The 21,318-nt window shown below is 35.1% G+C and overlaps 2 long non-coding RNA genes across 2 annotated transcripts in view; one reads left to right on the top strand and one right to left on the bottom strand.

Moving 5' to 3' along the window:
* LOC135322000 (uncharacterized) overlaps window positions 1-18,268 on the bottom strand; it is a 43,659-nt gene extending 25,391 nt beyond the window's left edge. The window contains exons 1-3 of the long non-coding RNA XR_010382212.1: window positions 18,021-18,268; window positions 17,744-17,913; window positions 12,790-12,866 (exon numbers count right to left, since the gene is read on the bottom strand). This is a non-coding gene — a long non-coding RNA (uncharacterized LOC135322000). The remainder of the gene's footprint in view (window positions 1-12,789; window positions 12,867-17,743; window positions 17,914-18,020) is intronic.
* The window catches only part of LOC135321999 (uncharacterized), a 48,568-nt gene continuing 37,267 nt past the window's right edge, over window positions 10,018-21,318 (top strand). The window contains exon 1 of the long non-coding RNA XR_010382211.1: window positions 10,018-10,305. This is a non-coding gene — a long non-coding RNA (uncharacterized LOC135321999). The remainder of the gene's footprint in view (window positions 10,306-21,318) is intronic.

The following is a 21,318-nucleotide window of genomic DNA, read 5'->3' on the forward strand; positions in this document are numbered from 1 at the left end:
ATGTGATACTTCCAGCTCTCTTTCCCTTTCTCAAGATTGTTTTGGCTATTTGGGGTGGTTTTTTTTTTTTTTTTTTTGGTTTGTTTGCATACAAATTTTTAAATTATTTGTTCTAGTTCTATGAAAAATGCCATTGTTATTTTGATGGAGATTGCCATGGGTAGTATGGTCATTTTAATAATATTAATTCTTCCCATCCATGAATATGGTCTATCTATTCATCTGTTTGTGTCATCTTCAACTTCTTTCATCAGTGTCACAATTTTCTGAGTATAGGTCTTTTATCTCCTTAGGTAGGTTTATTCCTAGGTATTTTATTCTTTTGGATGTGATTGTATTTCTTTTTCTGATATTTCATTATTAGCATATAAAATGCAACAGATTTCTGTATATTAATTATGTATCCTGACACTTTACTGAATTCATTGATGACCTCTAGTAGTCTTTTGGTGGCTTCTTTAGGATTTTCTACATACAATATCATGTCATCTGCAAGGAATGAGTTTTACTTCTTCCTTTCCAGTTTGGATTCCTTTTGCTTCTTTTTCTTGTCTGATTGCTGTTGCTAGGACTTCCAATACTATGTTGAATAAAAGTGGCAAGAGAGGGCATTCTTGTCATGTTCCTGATCTTAGAGGAAATGATTGCAGCTTTACAGCACTGAGTATGATGCTAACTGTGGGCTTGTCATATATGGTTTCATTATGTTGAGGTATGTTCCTTCTATACGCACTTTCTGGAGAGGTTTGTTTGTTTTTTTACTATAAATGGATGTTGAGTTTTGTCAAAAGCTTTTCTGCATCTATTGAGATGATCATGTGGTTTTTATTCTTCAATTTGTTAATGTGATTTATCACATTGATTCATTGATTGATCTTCTGATATTGAAACCTACTTGCATTCCTTTGAAAAATCCCACTTGCTCACAGTGCAAGTGATTCTTTTAATGCATTGTTGGATTCAGTTTGCTAATATTTTGTTGAGGATTTTTGCATCTATGTTCATCAGTGATATTGGCCTGTAATCTTTATTTTGTGATATCCTTATTTCTTTTTGGTATCATGGTGATGGTGGCCTCATAGAATGGGTTCAGAAGTGTTCCTTCCTTTGCAATTTTTTGGGATACTTTGAGAAGTATAGGTGTTACCTCTTTCTAATTGGTAGAATTCACCTGTGAAGCCATCTATTCCAGAGCTTTTGTTTGTGGGGAGGTGTTTTTTTTTTTTTTCTTTAATTACTGATTTAATTTTATTACTGGCAACTGGACTATTCATAGTTTCTGTTTCTTACTGGTTCAGTCTTGGGAGATTGTACATTTCTAGGAGTTTATTCATTTCTCCTAGGTGTCCATTTTAGTGGCATATAGTGATTTGTAGTAATCTCTTATGATCCTTTATATTTTTATTGTGTTGGTTGTAGCTTCTCCAGTTTCATTTCTTTTTCTTTTTAATTTTTCAGTTTATTTTTTGTGGGGGGAGGTAATTAGGTCTATTTGTTTATTTATTTTTAGAGGAAGGTACCAGAGATTGAACCCAGGACCTCACGCATACTAAGCATGTGCTCTACCACTTGAAGTATACTCTCCCCCTCATTTCTGATTTGATTTATTTGAGCCCTCTCTCTTCTTATCTTTATGGGGCTCACTAAAGGTTTATCAATTTTGTTTATCTTTTCAAGCAACCAACTCTTAATTTCATTGATCTTTTCTTTTCTTTTTTAGTTTCTATTTCATTTGTTTCTGTTCTGATCTTTATGATTTCTTTCCTTCTACAAACATTGGGTGTTGTTTGTTCTTTATTTTAGTTCTTTTAGGTGTAAGTTTAGATTGTTTACTTGATAATTTTCTTGTTTTCTGAGATAAGTTTGTATCACTATAGACTTCCCTTTAAGAATCGCTTTTGCCACATTCCATAGATTTCTGATTATTGTTTTCAGTTTTACTCGTCTCCTCATATTTTTAAATTTCTTCTTTAATTTCTTCAGTAACAAGTTGGTTGTTTAGTAGCATATTATTTAGCCTCCATGTGTTTTTTTTTTTACTGTTTTGTTTTTCCTTGTAGTTTCTAGTCTCATAGCACTGTAGTCAGAAAAAAAATTTAAACTTTATTTTTGAAAATTCAATACATGTACATATTAGAAGAGTTCAAAAATATCAAATTCAATGTTTGCCTCCCAGAGGAATCAATTTTACCTGGTGTGTGGGGTGGGGTGGGGTGAGAGGGGTGGGTAAGTATTCTTATAAAGATAACCTATAATTATACAAGTTCTTACACATACATATCCCTTTGTTTATTTTACCCAAGTAACATCTTGCTATTATTTTCCTACTTAATACTTTGATGATCATTCCACATGCAAGTGGCCTTATTTTTATAACAGTTTATTTTAAGTTGTTTACTTACATTTGGATGCATTTTTATAAAGCTCTACATCTCCAGCCAACATTTTATATTTTTGATGTCACAATTGACATGTTTATCTTGTGTATTTATAAACAAATTATGGTAATCATATTTTGACTTCTTTTAACTTTCATACAAGTTTTGTCAGTGATTAACCTACCATCTTTACAACATTAAATTATTCTGATATTCTGATTTTTACTAAATATTTACCTTTACAAGTGAGATTTACACTTTCATATGTTTTCCTGCTACTAATTAACACCCTTTTGTTTCAGCTTAAAGAAGTCTTTTTAACATTTATTCTAAGGCCAGTCTATTGGTGATAAACTCCATTAGCTTTTGATTGTCTGGAAAACTTTCTCTCTCCTTTAGCTGTAAAGGACAACTTTTACAGTAGAGTATTCCTGGTTGGTAGTTCTTTCCTTTAGTACTCTGATGCCGTCTTCTTTTCAAGAGCTAACTAGAATTTCTTTGCATAGATGTACGAAATCATCCAATACTCAATTCATGTACAGTCATGCTTCTGGTCTTTTGCAATTATAAACTACTACAGAGAATTCCCTTATGAGATATGATGTTGAACATCTTTTAATAAGCTTATTTTCCATCTGTGTATCTTCTTTGTGAAGTGTCTGTTCAGATCTTTTGCCCATTTTCAAACTGGGATCTTTCTTATGTTATTACTGAGTTTTAAGTGTTCTTTGCATATTTGGGATATAAGTCACTTATCAGATTTGCATTTTGCAAAGACTCATATTTTCACTCTTTTGTGTCTTTCACAGAGCTGAGGTCTTTAATCTTAATAAATTCCAACTTAGTTCTTTCTTTAATAGATCATGCTTTTGGTGTATCAAAAAACTCATTGCCAAACATAAATTCACCTAGATTTTCTCCCATGTTATCTTCTAGATGTTTTATAATTTTCTATTTTACATATGATCCATTTAGAGGTAATTTTGTCAAATTGTGAGGTCTGTGTTTAAATTCTCTTTTTTTCCCCTTCATATGGATGTCCAGTTGTTCCAGTATGATTTGTTGAAAATGCTATCCTTTCTAAATTGAATTGCCTTTGCTACTTTGTCAAAGATCAGTTGATTATATTTGTGTGAATCTATTTCTGGGCTTTCTATTCTGTTCTACTGATCTATGTGTCTATTCTGTTTCCAATATATGCTGTCTTTGTTACTGCAGCTTTGAGGTTGGGTTGCATCAGTCCAACTTTTTTGGTATTGTGTTAGCTATTTTGAATCACTTACCTTTCTATATAAACCTTAGTATCAATTTATTGATATCTACAAAATAACTTGCCAGAATTTTTATTTGAATTGCATTGAATCTGTAGATCAAGTTGGGTAGAATTGACATCTAATGATACTGTCTTCCAATCCATGAATCATAATATCCTTCTCTTTGTATCTTGTTTGATTTCCTTAATCATAATTTTGTAGTTTTCTACATATAAATCCTATACATATTTTAGATTCACACCTAAGTATTACTTTTTGTAAATGGTATTATGTTTTTAATTTCAAATTTTAATTATACATTGCTGGTATATATAAAAGCAATTGACTCACTTATTAGCCTTGTATATTGTAATCTTAATATAACTTATTATAGTTCCATTTTTTAACTGAGAGTTTGTACATGAATAATTACGTTATTTGTGAATAAATTCAGTTGTATTTCTTCCTTCCCAATCTGTTTAATATTTATTTCCTTTTCTTATTGTATTAGCTAGGACTTCCAGTACAGTGTTGAAAGGAATGGTGAGAGGGATATTCATACCTTAGCAGGAAAACTACTTTCTCAAAATTAATTCATAATGCTAGCAGTAGGGCTTTTATAAAGTTGAGGAAGTTCCTCTCTATTGCTACTTAGAGATTTTTTTTTAATTGAAGTATACTTCATTTATAATATTGTGTATGTTTCAGGTCTAAGTAAAGTGATTCAGTTTTACTTATATATTTTTTCCTGATTATTTTCCATTGTAGCTTGTTTAAAGATATTGAATATAATTGTCTGTCCTATACAGTAAATCCTTGTTGCTTATCTGTTTTATGTCAGTAGTTTGTATCTGTTAATCCCATACACGTAATTTATCCCTCCTCCACTCCCTCTTGCCTTTGTTAACCATAAATTTGTTTTCTATTTCCATGAGTGTGTTTTTGATTTGTATATAGATTTATTTGTATTATTTCTAGATCCCACATATAACTGATAACATATAACATAAGTCTTCTCTGTCTGACTTACTTCACTAAGTATAATATATTCCAGTTCCATCCATGTTGTTGCACATGGCATTATTTCATTCTTTTTGATGGCCAAGTAATATTCCTCTGTGTGTGTGTGTGTGTGTGTGTGTGTGTGTGTGTGTGTGTGTGCGTGCGCGCGCAACATCTTCTTAAGCCAGTCATCTGGTAATAGGCACTGGGGTTGCTTCTGTGTCTTGGCTGTTGTAAACAGTGTTGCTATGAACATTAAGGTGCATATTTGTTTTTGAATTAGTTCTTCTCTTTTCCATATATATATCCATGAGTAGGATTGCTGAATCATATGATAGCTCTATTTTTAGATTTTTAAGGAAGCTCCACAGTGTTTTCGAAAGTATCTGTACCAGTTTACATTTGCACTAAAAGTATAAGCTGGTCCCATGTTCTCCCCAACCTCTCCAGCATTAATTATTACAGACTTTTTGATGATAGCCATTCTGACTGGTGTGAGGTGATACCTCATTGTGGTTTTGATTTACAATTCTCTAAATGATTAGCAGTGTTGAACATTTATTCATGTGCCTGTTGGCCATTTCTATGTCTTTGCAAAAATGTCTGTTTAGGTCTTCTGCCCATTTTTTGATTACATTTTTTTTCTGTATTGAGTTGTATAGGCTGTTTGTATATTTTACCTATTAATCCTTTGTTGGTCATACTATTTGCAAACTTCTTTTTCCATAGGTTGTCTTTTCATTTTTTTATGCTTTCCTTTGCTGTGCAAAAAATTCTAAGTTTGATAAGGTCACATTTGTTTAGTTTTGCTTTTATTTCTTTTGCTTTGAGAGACTAATCTAAGAAAATGTTGCTACGATTTATGTCCAAGAATGTTATGCTATGCTGTCTTCTAAGAGTTTTATGGGGTCATGTATTATATTTAAGTCTTTAAACCATTTTGAGTTTTTTTTTTTTATATAGTATGAGGGAGTGTTTTAATTTCATTGATTTACATGTAGTGTCCAGCTTTCCCAACATCACTTGTTGAAGAGACTATCTTTTCATCGTTGAACATTCGTGCCTCCTTTGTCATATATTAATTGACTCAGTGTGTGGGAATACTTCTGGGCTCTCTATTCTGTTTTATTAATCAATGTGTTTGTTTTTGTGCCAATACCACACTGTATTGATTATTGTAGCTTTGTGGTATAGACTGAAGTCTCATAGGGTTATGCCTATAGCTTTGTTCTTTCCTCAGGATTGCTTTGGAAATTCTGGGCCTTCTATGGTTCCATATAAATTTGCAGATTATTTGTTCTACTTCTGTGAAAAATGTCATGGGTATTTGATAGGGATTGCATTAAACCTATAGATTGCTTTGGGGAGTATGGCCATTTTAACAATATTAATTCTTCCAATCCAAGGGATAGCTTTCATTTCTTTGAATCACCTTCAGTTTCCTTTATCAATGTTTAATAGTTTCCACCATATAGGTCTTTCACCTCCTTGGTTAAGTTTATTGCTAGGTATTTTTGATACAATTTTAAATGGGATTTAAAAATTTCTCTTTGATATTTCATTATTAGTGTACTGAAATGCAACACATTTCTATATATTACTCTTGTTGTTGGCATGTAATTTCCTAGTATTTTTTGTTGTTGTTGTTATTACTGTGGTATCAGTTATTACTTTTCCTCTTTCATTTCTTTATTTATTTTGGTCCTCTTTTCTTCTTGGTAAGTCTGGCTTGAGGTGTTATGATTTTGTTAATTTTTTTTTTCAAAAGCCAGATCATGGTTTTATTGATTTATTCTATTATTAATTTTTTATCTCTATTCATTTCTTCTCTAATCTTTATTAACTCATTCCTTTTGCTGACTTTAGGTTTTGTTCTTTTTCTAATTCTTTCAGGTTGCATACTAAGCTGTTTGAGATTTTTCCTGTTCCTTAAAGAAGGTCTGTATCATCACGAACTTCCCTCTTAGAACTGCTGCATCCCATAGATTTTTGAAAGTTTGTCTTTTCATTTTCAGTTCTCTCAAGGTATTTTCTGATTTCATCTCTGATTTCTTCATTGACCATTGGTTTTTGAGTAGCATGTTGTTTAGTCTTCATGTGTTCCTTCCCTATTTTCCTACCTGTGGTTGATTGCTTCTTTCATACCGTAGTTGCCTGAAGAGATGCTTGAAATAATTTCTATCATCTTAAAATTTGTTGAGGCTTGTTTTGTGTCCTACAGTGTGGTCTATCCTAGAGTGCATTCTATACCCTTGAAGAGAATGTGTATACTATTTTTTTTTTTTTTTTTGATGTAGTGTCATGTAGTTATCAATTAAATCCAGCAGGTCTATTGTGTCATTTAGGACCTCTGTTGCCTTATTTTCTTTTTGGATGATCTGTCCATTGATGTCAGTGGAGTGTCTCCTATTGTTGTATTCCCATCAATTTCTCCCTTTGTCTATTAGTATTTGTTTTATATATACACATGCTCCTATATACTGGGTGCAAATATGATAACAAGTATAGTACCCTCTTCTTGTATTGATCTCTTTATCTTTATATAAGGTTCTTCTTTGTCTTTTTAATGAACTTTGTTTTAAAGTCTGTTTTGTCTGATATGAATATTCCTACCCTGCTTTCTTGTCATTTCCATTTGCATGAAATACCTTTTTCCATCCCCTAATTTTCAGTCTGTGTGTGTTTTTCACCCTTAAGTGAGTCTTTTGTAGACAGCATGTTGTATGTTATTTTTTAAATCCAGTCTGCCACTTTGTCTTTTGACCAGAGCATTTAATAGATTGATGTTTAAAGTAATTATTGGTAGGTATGTACTTAGTCTCTTTTAATCCTTGTTTTCCAGTTGTTTTTGTAGTTCTTCTTTGTTAATTTCTTTTTATTTTCCTTTTGTGGTTTGATGATTTTTTTGTAGTATGCTTGAGTTCCTTTCCATTTGGTTTTTGGAAGCTAGTGTGTATTTTTGATTTGTGGTTACCCTGGTTTACAAGTATTTTGACCCATAACTATATTTACTGCTTTAAACTGATAGTCATTCAAGTTCAAACATATTCTAATAAAAGATCTACATTTTATACATCCCTCCCCATTTTATGATTTTGATGTCCTATTTTACACCTTTATGCTTACCCTTTTACTGTTAATTGTAGTTATAATTGCTTTTACAGTTTTTTATTGTTTTTAACCTACATGCAGATTTATTTAAATGATCTTCAATCCCTTTATATATTTGCCTCTCCTGTTGTGATTTTCCCTTTCCTTTAGTCTTGCTTCTTTTCTATTTACAGAAGACTCTTCAATATTTCTTTTAGGAAGTTTTACTGTGGCTGAACTAGTTTTTGCTTGTCTGATTAATTCTTTCTCTTATTCTCAGTTATTTTGCTGGGTAGTGTATCCTAGTAGCAGATTTTTCCCTTTCAGAACTTTGAATATATCATTCCATTTCCTTTTAGCCTGCAGTTTCTGCAGAGAAATCAGCTGATAGCTTTATGGGGATTCCCTTGTAACTGACTCTTGTTTCTCTTGCTGCCTTTAGAATCCTTTCTTTATCTTTCATTTTTGCCACTTTAATTATGATATGTCTCAATGTGGGTCTGTTTGGTTCATCTTGTTTCAGACCTCCTGTGCTTCCTGTACCTGGATATCTCTTTCCTTCTTTAGGTTTGGGAAGTTTTCAGCCATAATATCTTCAAATATATTTTTAATCCCCTTCTTTCTCTCTTCTCCTTCTGGAAACCCTATTATGTGTAGGTTGGCATGCTATATATTATCTCATAGAGCTCATATGTTCCTTTCATTTAAAAAAAATTGACCTCCTGTGCCCTTCTGATTGAATGATTTCCATTGTTCTGTATTCCAGATCATGTATTCATATTCATTGTTTCTAGATTGGTTTTTATCTTGGCAACTGAATTGCCTAATTGTGATTTGCTCATCTTTATAGTTTCTAGGTCCTTGTTACCAGGATCTGCATTTCTATAGACAATCTTTCTTAATTCCTTTAGAAATTTTTTGAATTTAGGGTCTTGTAGACTGTTGAGGTCTCTTGTTCTTTTAACTGGGAGTAGTTCCCCTGCTGTTTCATTTATTTCTCTGTCTCTGAATTTAGGAGAAACAGTTATCTACTGTGGTCTTGAAGGGGCATTTTTAGGTGGGCACCTCCCTTTGTAGACTGTACATATCTAATATTTTTGGTGCAAGGGCTGGTTTTGTTATAGGTGCTAGATATGTCTTTTGTTAGATTGTACTGGCTATTATCCCTTTGATGGGGAGGGTGGTGGTGTTGTAGTGGCTAGATCCTGTGCTGGATGTGAGGTGGGGCTTCCTTTTAGCTTCTTGGGTGTCACTGCCCTGTCCTGGGTGGGGTCTGCTCTCCAGTTGTTGGAATAGAAGCCCTGAGGGTCTGGCTTGATCAGATTACATTGAGTTCCCTGGCCCCAAGGAAGTGATTGCTGAAGCAAGGGAGGTCCACATGGTCATAGTGAAACTATGCATCGCCTATGTAGGTGTCCACAGTTCTGCTCAGAAGCAGACCAGGGTCATAACCCTTTCTTTGTGTGTTCATCCCAGATCTAGTGCAGGGCTCTGGTGTGAAGAGGCTGAGGCAGGGCATTGTGGCTGTAGGGGTTCAGGTGGCTATGCTGCCTCTCTCGCCAAATTCTCCCATATTCATCTGCCCCAGATCTGGCATGAAGCTGTGGTGTGGAGTGGGCAGAACCGGGGTATTCCTCCTGGGACGGGAACCACTACATGCTCCTGCCTAGGGCCTGCTGGGATTCAGTGCTTAGTTGCTATATGTTCTGTTGTGCACCCTGGTGCATGTGCTGGCTCCACCTGGATCACACTGCAGGCACCCAAGTCTGGTTCTTCATAGTTAGACTAAATCTTTACCCTGATCTCTCACCAGTCTATGGTGTGGAATGAGCAGAGCTGCGGTGTTCACCCCCTCAGACTGGGGGGATGGCAAAGTGGTAGCTACTAGTACAAGGGTCTCTTTGTCCTTTCTGTCAGCAAGCCAGCATATGCACTCTCCTTGTGAGTAGAGTCTGGGCTTCTCCAGCCCTTCTATATGTCTCAGCAGATTTCCTGGCAGGAAAGGTTACTTGTGTCCTCCATGCAGAACACCAGGGCTGGGATGCCCAGATTCTGAGTCAACCTGCTCCCTGTGTCAACCTTCTTTTCCTTACAGATCCCTCCCAGAGGTGAAGGTCCCTACTCAATGCCCTTTTTATTTTCCCGTCCTACCTGGTTATGTGGAAATCTTTCTTGCAGCTTTGGTTGTACAGGAGATCATCTGCTAGTTTCCAGTTAATTATTATTTAGGTTTGCTCCGTGTTTTTTCCTGGTTCACCATTTCCTCCTGAATCCTTGCTTTCCTCTCAAAAATGTTTTCTTCACTCCAGATGCACTGGTTACTAATTTAAGTTGCAAACACCACAAACAGATCCTGGCTAACTTAAGTTCATTGGAAAGGTATCTCTGGTACCACAGAGAATGGAAGGAAAACACAATGAGCCAGACTGCAAAAAAGTAGGCATGCACCAACAAAACTAAGTGAAAAAAAAAGAAAAGAAAAGAAAAGAAAACTAAGTGACAGTGGTATTATAGGAACGTTCTGTTTAGAATGACCCAGCTGGTTCTAATATCAACAGGAATGTGACACTACTTTCTGAGTGGTAAGTAATTTTTCAACTTTCCTCACATCTTTCTCTCACTCTCTCAAGGCTTATATGTTTTGGCAGAGCCTAAATCATGCAGTAAGGATTGGGTCATCAGGGATAATGGAGAAGTATCTGGTACTTTGAATTTATAGTTGAGGGAGGTTCCTGATTGTCTATGAAACTCACACAGGTAGGAATTTACAAAAAATAGGAAGAGTATTTGGGTTGCAATTACCCAAAGATTGATAAATGGCCATTATACTGAAAAAAAAAATTTATGACATGACTTTTTTTTTTTTAATTTATGTAGCATAGGGAAATACTTAAAATATATATATTATTTGCCAAAATTACAATATGGGAAACACTTTTTCTAGTATAGTCAAAAATTATTTAGAATGATACATGTAATAGAAATGGACAAGAAAATGCAACACTAATGATGATATACTATTTTAGAGCTTAGAAATAATTTTTACTCTCTTCTGAATTACTCAGTTGTTAACAGATACTACTATAATAGTGTATCAATTTAATACATAGAATTCAACTATTACAAAAAAGTTAAGTGGTTGGAGATAAAGACTCTATGATAGGTCCCCAGAATGACACACTTAGAACAAAACTTACAGCAATTAGGAAGCTGGAGAATCAAAAAGCTACCATCCTAAATATTATCTCTAATATTATACCTCCTTTTCCATAATTTGTAGATTAGGAGGCTGTTGAAACTGTTGGTTCCAGGAATATGTTGCCTGTCATAGCTGCAATAGAGTCTTAGAAAAACTGCTAGATTCATACCTGCAAAAAAATACGTATCTATATTACTACCACCTTTCTTCAACTTCTCCTTATAAAATAGTGCTGTAAGAAGGGTTTTCTATAGCAGTTTGCTAGATATTGCACAAATATGACCAATAAATGGCTGCTAATTATTGGTGATAATGATTATATTAATTTTAAATATGGAAATAAATGCTAATGTTTCTAGATGTTTCATGGTAAACAGATTATCTCAGTAGTGGATGCCATCCTGGACAAAGGAATAGCTGGGATTACTATTCACTTTATGTATGTTTAGGGTATTATATACATGGCGGTTTCATGTCAGTTGTTGCTGAGAAATGGTTTCAATGGCTCATTTAAGCGATATTTAGGAATTACAGTATTTCGTGTTGTAGTTGTTACATCTGTGGATATCATGTTTAATACTGAGAAACTTAAAAGATTAAATCTATAGAAAAACATTTCTAGAAAAAACAAATGCAGGTTCAGTTTTTAAAATTTTGCATTACAACCATAACTATAAACTCCTAGGAGCACTGGTTCTTTATTATGATCAAAATTCTATCCCAAACTGTAGAATGTTATATAATTATTGGAGTAATTTCAGCAGTGAGATGCCAACTAAATAAGTTATTTGTTAAAGAGTGCACTGCAACTTTGCATTGTTCTTGTCATAATTTCAGAATCAGCCATTATGTAGTAAGGTGCCTACTGGCCTAGGACAAATATGACAGCAAAACTCTCAAGGGATCACAGAAATAGAAAAACATTCAAAGCAAGCCTTCAGCTGGTATAACTTCTCATCAAGAATCATCTGATAAGCCAAGAGGCTGAGAAAAGTACAAATCCTGTCATCATTTTGTGAACTTACATTAGGAAGCTGACAGTGGAAGGTGGGGGAGGGTAAGAGACAGGAATAAGAATTATGTCATGCCATAAGGGAAGAGAGAACCATAGCATTGGATTTACGTGGCCTAGAGTGGTTCCCAAGTCTATAAAGGAAGCCTTCCTTTGCAAAGCCACTGTCTAGTTATATTTTATTTTCATCCTGCAGTGATTTCCTGTGAGATGTTATGTGGGTTATATGACTTAAAGTGGAGCATATAGCTGAACGATTGCAAGTACTAACTCTACATGAATTTGGCATCATCGGTCATTGTTCATTTTTGTAAACATATAAACCATTGGCAATATCCACGAACCAATCACTACAGGAAAGTTCCCAGTGGCAATTTTAGGGTGATGCCAGTCACTCAGGAGGAAATACTGAGGGGAATTTTCTTTACTAGAAGATAACCAAAATTTATACTACTGGACAACGTGAAAAACAATTGTCAGGGAAAATTTTAGAAACCCTTCATGACTAAGGAACATAAAAAGAATGAATATGTGTAAAAGTCAAATTCTATAGTTCAGACACCTCTTATTTATTCCCATTAACCTGAACTGAACGATCAAAAGACAAAACTGTTCTAAGTGCTCTAATGCTGGTACAAATGATGGAGGAACATGTAACGACAAGTTTTAACAATACAAATGAACACTATTCTTTTATACTAAAATCAAGTTTTCCGGCTTGAGATTCTGACAAACTATATACACACTGAGTTACTATTCCCGAACCTGGGTCTATTTTACCATACGGATACCCAGTATTATGAAACTGAATCTAAAGATATGTGCAGGAAGCAGAAATGGGAATTGGACACTTACCCCAGAATGTCTGCTCAGCGTAAGGACCAGTGCTGTGCATTACAGAGGCGAGTGAGTAAGAGTTGCAGATGGAGCCACTGTGGAACGTGAGAAAAATACATGGGAATTTCTCCTAGAGAAATTTTGTTCAAAAAAAGAAAATCCCATTAATGATTCTACTGTGCTTCAGTTTAGGGAACTAATGAAAAATATGGACTCTGGGTCAGAAATAAACTCAATTCATGATGACTTAGTATTGATTTTACATCTTCAGATCTCAATTTCTACTCATAAATTTGCACTGAAGATTCTGTGAGCCAACACCTACAAATTCCCCCAGTTACTGTTCAGTAAATCTGATCTCCTTTCTTATTCAAAGGAACAAATCTACTCATTATTGTTACTTAGTTCATATCAAAAGAAAGGTATGAGTGCTGAGTAAATGTAATAGTATTTCATTTCTGAACTGTACTAAAGAAAGCCTATCTGTCCCCAAAGAATTCATCTTATAACTGACTTACATTTGGGGAAAAACAAACAAAAAACATCCCCCAAAGCCCTGTCTTTTGTTTTTATTCCTGAGGTACAAAACAAAAACAAACAGCTAGCACAGAGCTTCAAAAATTCTGAATTTCCTGACTGATAAGTCTACCTTTGTTACCCTTAGGTGGTGACTCCTAAGGGAGCCCCGGCCAGCTTTAGGATAGGGGATGGTCTCTGTATGGACTAAGCACATGATTAGAGGATTGAACCTTTCCGCACCACCCCTCCAGGTCTCCAGGGAAGGGAGCTTGAATTCAGTCGCTTAGCCAATGATTTAATCAACCGCGACTAGGTAATGAAACCTCAAGAGAACTCAGAACCACAAGAACTGGTGAGCTTTCTGGCTGGTGAACATATTTACATACTACAAAGGTGGCTCACCCTGACTTCACAAGGAAAGTAGCTCCTGTCTCCCTCCCTCTCAAGACCTTGACGTATTGGTCTCTTTCTTTTGGCTGTACTTAACTTTAAGTGAGTTCTGTGGATCATTCTGACATATTATTGAATCTGAACAGGGGTCATGCAAACTCCTGAATTTGTAACTAAGTCAGGCAAAGATGTGGGTAGCCTTGAGAACCCCACTTGTGGCTGGTGTCTGAAATAAGGGGAGTCTTGTTGGGAGACACTGGGAGTCTCATGTTGTAGGATTTGACAATAACTCTGCGTAGTGTCAGAATTTAAGAACTTTGCCTTAACTTGTGGGATCTAATGCTAATTCGGGTAGTTGCTGTCAGAACTGAATGAAATTATAGGACATCCAGCTTTTGTCAGGAAATTGGTATTGGAATGTAACTCCTGTGCTATATAAGCTGTCTGTGTTTTTGTGATGATACACTGACTTTGTGAGCTGGATGTTATTCACCAAAAGCTTTAACTCCTCTTTTTGCTCACTTTCTTCATTGTAACATCAGTGTCTTATCACCTTTGGGTGACTTCTATATATAAATGCATGATCTGTCCCCACACCTTGATTCTCAGGTTTTTTTTAGTGTCTTCATTTCTGTATCTGTCTCAGCTAACCATTCATATTAAATACCTGTACCTCTTAATATTTTCATCATCGAAAATTATACCACAATCGAAATCAAATCTTTAAATGTCCAATGCTCTCGACCAAAACCATGTAAGTCCTTCATTGTACTTTGTTATGTAACCATCCTTTAATCTCATGAAAAGCTCCAATCCATTGATAGTCTCAACTTCTCTGCACTCACCAGCCTTTTTACTTCTAACTTTGTAGCTAAGAGTTATGCATCAACATTAAAATATTTCTTATAAATACGCTCACCTGTTCAGCTCCAGTGTCATTTCAACATATTCTTGTAACAAACCTCAGCCTTGGATGAATAAATTTTGTCCACTCAGTAATTAAACATTGACAAAGAAAAATCATAAGCTGAGTATGTCAGCTCATGACATAAATTCATGATTGCCATTCCCTTTTTAGGTGCTGAAACTGCCCAGAAATATAATTACAACTCACTACCTAAGCTCCTTCCCTAACCCTAGCCCTCCTTCAGTCTCCGGACTATTTCCTGTCTCCTATACCACACTATCGTCTAATGGTCCTTTTCTTCCCTTCTCAGATACAATGCAGAATAGCTGATAGAATTGCCTTATGCTGTATTGAGTTAATACAAGCCTTACTATTCACAAAGAAGCAAACCTGTTTTCTATTCGCATCCATCTTTTCCTCCTTTCTGTTACAACAAAAAATGTTTTCCCTTCTAGCAAGGGCAGACTTTGCACCTGCATTATGAACTGCAGCCCCTCTTACCTTAGGAGCATTGTCCCTTTATCTCTACAGTATTCTGAGTATTCATTCAGAATTTTTTAGCATCACTGGGATTAACAGCCAAACTTGGCCCAGTATCTCCTATTTTAATAGCAAACAAAACAGCCAGAACAATAAAAACATTTGTCTGAATTACACTGAGCTCTTTGATATGGTTTCAGAATATTCATTGTATCAACTTTTTACTTCTCTTCTAATTGTCAAGCTTATCAAAAGTTTTCTAGAGCCCATTGACTCCATAACTCTCTTCTAGTCAACTTCCCAAACAACTCTAACCTCGCGTACCATTTTTCCTCAGTCTACTCATTCAGACCTCCAATTCTGTTAAGCAAATATGTATTTTTAATTTTAATATTATTTAACTTCTTTATAGTGTTTAAATCAGTTGAAAAAAGGTATTTGAAAATATTCTATCTCTTGTCCTCCTGGTATTATATTTGCCTAATCTCACTAAAAATTTTTATCTCATTAACACATTTTTCAATTTCTTTTTCAGCATAATTCTATTCTCTTCCAATATAGATTTTTTTCAGGAGTACATCCTAGGCCAGTTGTTCTTGTGGGCTCAGACTTCCAATCAATTTCAATAGCATATATTTATATGCTAATAACTCTTAAGTATTATAACACATAGACCTTTTGAACTCTAGACAAACATTCCAGTGCCTACTTTGCATCTTCCCTGGGTTCTTGGAAGCATCCACATTTAATAGGTCACAAGTAGGAACTGATTTGCCAAGGTCACTGAAGCTGTGTATGATCCAGCTTTTCCCAAACTGGTACATTCCATCTACTTAGGTGTTCAAACCAGAAAACTGAAAGTTATCCTGAGTATTTTTCTCTCTCAACTCCTATATCAAATCCATTAACACACCCTTATCACTTCTAGCTCCTAAATATGTATCTAATTTGTTCATTTATCAGAATCTCTTCATCAAGACTACCATCCTTTTTTTTTCTCCACACTCTAGCCACACTGGGCTTCTTTCATTTCCATGCTCTTGTCAAGCACCATAATGACTCTATAAGGGTTCTGTGGGGACAACTAAATCAAACTGACTCAATCCAAAGTCTCACAGTTTAAGTATAAAACCAGTTGAATTTATTTCTCCTAGATGGAGAAATACATGCAGAGAAAAATACACACATTTATTCAAAAAATTATCCTACTAATTTATAGGTGTATCAGAGAAAATCCAGAGAACTGATAAATTTTTTTTAGGGATATGTCTTTAAAAAATTCCAAATTCAGTATATATATGTATACTGTCTCACAAATGTAGTTTTAGCAATTCAGCATGGGCATATCTTTAGAACATTCTAGTTTATCAAGAACATAAGTCAACTGAGTTTTATAAAAATGAGACAGGCACATATATTCTTGTGCCTATTATTACAACTCCCTTCAATTTTTGTAAAACTATATAGATATCTTTTTTTCATGGTAAGTGTTCACGTGGTTTCCCTGAAGTCAATATTGTCTGTAGTCTTCATGTATTAAGGGGCTTTTTGTGCCTATTAAAAAACAAAGCAAGACAAAAAAACAACAAAACAACAACAAGATGCTGTTAGACTTTTGTGTAAGCATATACTTTGACTTGTCATAGATCTAACTATTCAAATTATAAAGGGTCTAATATAGCCCAAGAGTGAGCTCACATTCCTCTTGACTTATCTAGGTCTGTACTGCAGTGGGGATTATATTTAACTCTAACCCATCTATAGGGTTCTGCTCTAGCTCCCCTTCTGAATGCCCTCTGGTTGACATCTCTTCAGTTCATTACCTTCTACTCTCATTGACAACTCCCTGATGACTCTCTAACGACTCTTGCTGATAAATCCCAAATTCACCTCTGAAGGCTATCTATATTTCTCTTCTGAGTCCCATGTATATATATCTGATTATCTACTGACTGGACACCTCTAGGTTAACACGCTAACATCACTTTAAACACTCTACCCTCCCTCCCTGTTATGAACAGATAGTCTTATTCCTGTGAGAGTTCAGTGAAGGGTACCATCATCTGTTCTGTGTCTGCTTAGATTCTGTATTTGTCTATTTGACATCGATTCATTATAGGACCAATTTATATTAACTATATTTTCTTTTCTGTATTTTTAATGCTATAGCATTTGGGTGTCTTAGAGACCAGGGGAAAGACATCCCCTCCCAGGGCTAGCTGATTCTTACAGATAATAACAGCTTGCCTGTGAGCACACCTTTCATATACAAACCAACCAATCCTGGGTCACTCCAATCACTTCCTTATTTAACTCTCCCTCACCGAGCCAGTATGTCCCCTGACCTATTCCAGGGACAAGTACCAGGCAACTGGAGCGCATTCCTGTAAGCTCAGAGTCTGCTGTAATTACTCATAGCAGCCAGTCCTAACTGTTTACTCTGTTCTGCCTTGCCTTTCCAAGAGAACCACAGCAAAAGCTCTAGCCAAGGCTTTCTCTTTAACTTCTGCTTCTACACCAACCAAAATCTGGTGTTTTTGCACGCAGCTCTGCCTAACACAGAGAGTCCCTCTGTCTTGGGAAATGTCAGTAATGAACGTCTTCCTTCCTCTCCTTGTCATCACTTGGTCACCTCCATAAATTAAAATCCTATGGGTACAAATGAGACACACTTACCAAAGTATCCGATACAGAAACTTGAACATTCTTCATATTCTTTTCTGTCTTTTCGAGTTGCACTTTCTCCACGTGCACTGCAGAAACCTTACAACACGAACCAAATTCTTGAGACATTTTTGCCATTGTCCCTTTATAATCCATTCTTCAAACTGAAAGCAGAGTGATATCTTTAAAACCAAAAAGATCACAGCATGTTAAAGTCTTTCAGTATCTTTCTGTGTCCCCAAAGATAATGCCCAAACTCCTAAATAAAGCTAACAGGAACTTCCGTTACCTGGATTTTTTTCACTTCTCTGCCTTACCACTGGCCAGGCCCCTGTTTCTTCACTCTACAGCTGTACTGGAAATCATGCAGTGCTCTGGAACTACCGTGCACTTTCACTTTCAAGCTTTTTATACATGCTTATCCTCATCCTGGAATAATCTGCCTTCACTCACCTCGTCAACTCTGGGCACCCCTGAGGCCTCAGAAGGCTTTTCTGAGTCCTTACAATGTTGGGTGGTCTTGTAATTCCTTATCACTACCTCTGTTGTAGCACTTAGGTTTCTTTATTGGAACCACCTCTTTACTCTTCTGCATTTTCTATTAGGCGGTGAGTGTCTTGCGGCCAGGCACTGTGTCTTAAGAACACACTAGTGGCTACTGAACACAGTGCTGGGCACATACCTGACTGTCCAAAATGTTCCAGAAAATTAATGAATTCAATATTCCCTCCTTGAAATTGAGCTATCATTTACTTAAACAATACTTTTCTTCAGAAATATATTTTGTTCCTTTTTATTTAAAAAATGCTCTCATGTATCTAAGAATATGTCAGCCCAGTTTTGTTAGTTGTATTATGCGTGCGTGGAGTAGGGGCGGTTGTGGCAAATAACAAGATTTTTTCCCTTCATTATTTGCTAATAGCCAATATAATCCAAGTACAAATTGCATTTTCTAAGGATTCTTTCTGCTTGAGGGGTCCATTAATAATCAACAGCATTGTTAAGGATTAAAAAAATTATCTGTGAAAGGACTTAGTTAGTAACTAGGTTCTGATTAAGCATAACAAATGTTACATTTGTTTACATATTAACAGTTGCCTCTTAACTGCTCTGTCATACTTCCTAATCCTTGATTGCTACTTACTCCTCCTGTTTTCATTCTTCAGAGAGAAGGCTTGGTTTGTGTTGAATGAATCCAAGAGGCTTATTTACTTTGAATATGCAGATAGTTGATTTTTTAAAGCATAGCTTAACTTTCTCCAGATAATTCATTTTAAAACAAAGACTCAGTAAGTATTTTAAATGCCATTTTCAAAAGTGTAAATTTAAAAGAAAACAGAGATTTGCTTTCACTTCTAATGTATAGTTCATCATGAGAATCCATACCAAACTAGGAATTTTCCATGTTTGTAGTACTTGAAGTACAAGAATGCCTGCATTCACTTCAAAAATGCTTTGTACATTCTAAAGTCTGAAACAGGCAATGGGGATAACTATTTCTCACATCCCTAAAGCACACAATCCTGTGTAAAAGAAAGTTGAAAATACAGCATAGTGATACTATTGTAGAGGTAAGTACAGAGAATTTCTTATCACAAGGGAAGGACTACTTACTTAAACATGGAGGTTTTATTGCTGTAATAAATAATGGTCATTAGCCCTTATTTATCGACTATTTTTTTTTCAGCTTGTTGCAGAGGAGAGAAGTTCCCTAAGCACTGTACTCAGTGTTGGCTTCTCTTCTGCCTTCCTAGTCTTTTCATTCCTTTGTTCTCACTATGCAGGGGCTTGAGAAATCATCTCAGCTTCCCCAGAAGACAATGGGCTTTACTGACACGAGTAAAACAAAGTCGTCACCTCCAACGCCATCTTAAATGTAATAAGAGATATAGAAGACACAAGATAAAAACTATTATTTTTAAAAGGCATTTATTTATAGCCTCTCATTTTTAAGAAAATCACAGCCTGAGTAGCAAAACCAAAGCATTTATTCATATTAAAATGTAATGTGAAAAGTTTTACTTTAAACAATGCATTTCTAAAACTGGATTTTACTCTACTGGTGGTATTTACTGAAGTCCTTGTACGGCAGCCTTCTCTTAAACAGTAGCCTTTATAAGCAGAATTCTGTAAAATTTTATTAAAATTTTCTAAGATGAAGAATGCTGCTAAATACTTAATTCACATATAAACATCATAATGTGCATATATGTTTGAGAGACCAGTCACCTGTTCATAAGTTTTCTGTTTACTAATATAGATGATCAAGACCCAGATGAGTTGATGAACAAAGGATCGAGGACACAGAGCCTCATTTACAGTGCTTTAATTAACCTTGCAATGCCCTCAAGAGTCAATTAATTTAGAAACTTAGATGCCTAAATCTAGGAACGTGCATTAGCAGTCCTAGTATATAAAGTCAACAAAATAGTCTTTGGCAATTTTTAAAATGTGTATAATAGACTGACTATTTCTAGAACACTGCTTTTACTCTGCTCAATGCAATATTATCTTTTTCTGTCTCTCCCTCCCATACACATACACAAAACCCTGTAAGTATCATTTAGCTATAGACATTGATGAGTTATAAACAATTGTGTAATAGCAAGGAATTTAAAGCCCTCAAGCATGTTTTGCATGCAAATAAAAAGAATGGGTAAGTTGTGCTCTAGTATAGGATTGACTATTGTTTTGTATTATACCATATGTTATATTATGGCATTTTAAGATTAATCATACATAATACCCTTGGTTTTTAGAAGAATTATGATTCATTAACAAATCATTTTTATCTTCAAATATGCAGCCTTAGTATCACCAATAAGTACAACATTTTAATTAAAGTTTTTTATTTCAATGTTTAAACCCTTAGTCAAAATGTTTTTCTCGTATCCACATATAACATGGATTTTTAATACTGTGTTTTCCAAATTTAGTAACGTTTCCTTTCATTTTTATATTAAACAAAAAATAATACAAAGAATACTTTTTCATAAATTAGATAAGCGTGTGTGTGTGTATATTCATTTTCTCTTTTATTTGATGGCCTAGGGAGTAGAATGGAATGAATTATCTCTAAAGATGCAGACAAGAACTATTTGATATATTTTTACTTAATAGATTGCCTCATAGGAAGATACCCATAATATTCAATGAAGTCAGAATTCTTTATGGTAAGAAGATAACACTGTCTATTTGCATGGGTTAAGATAAGAATGCCTATATAACATTTTCTAGAATAATTTAAATAATTACTTTATTCCTGTAACGAATTGAATTGTGTCCCTCTCCCCTAAATTCACATTTTAAAATCTTAATTCCTAGTACCTCAGGATGCAACCTTTTTTGGAAATAAGAGGTTCAGGTTCAAATGATGTCATTAGGGTGGGCCCCTAATCCATTATGACAGGTGTCTTTATAGAAAGGGGAAATTTGGAGACATGCACATTCATGAGGAATTGGCCATTTGAAGAGACACAAAGAGAAGATGGTCATCTACAAGCCAAAGAGAGAGATGCCTGGAACAGATCCTCCCCTTACGACCCTCAGAAGGAACCAACCCTGCTGCTTTCTTGCCTCTAGAACTG

The sequence above is a fragment of the Camelus dromedarius genome, chromosome 9 (assembly GCF_036321535.1).
Source record: "Camelus dromedarius isolate mCamDro1 chromosome 9, mCamDro1.pat, whole genome shotgun sequence".
NCBI classification, from domain to species: domain Eukaryota; kingdom Metazoa; phylum Chordata; class Mammalia; order Artiodactyla; family Camelidae; genus Camelus; species Camelus dromedarius.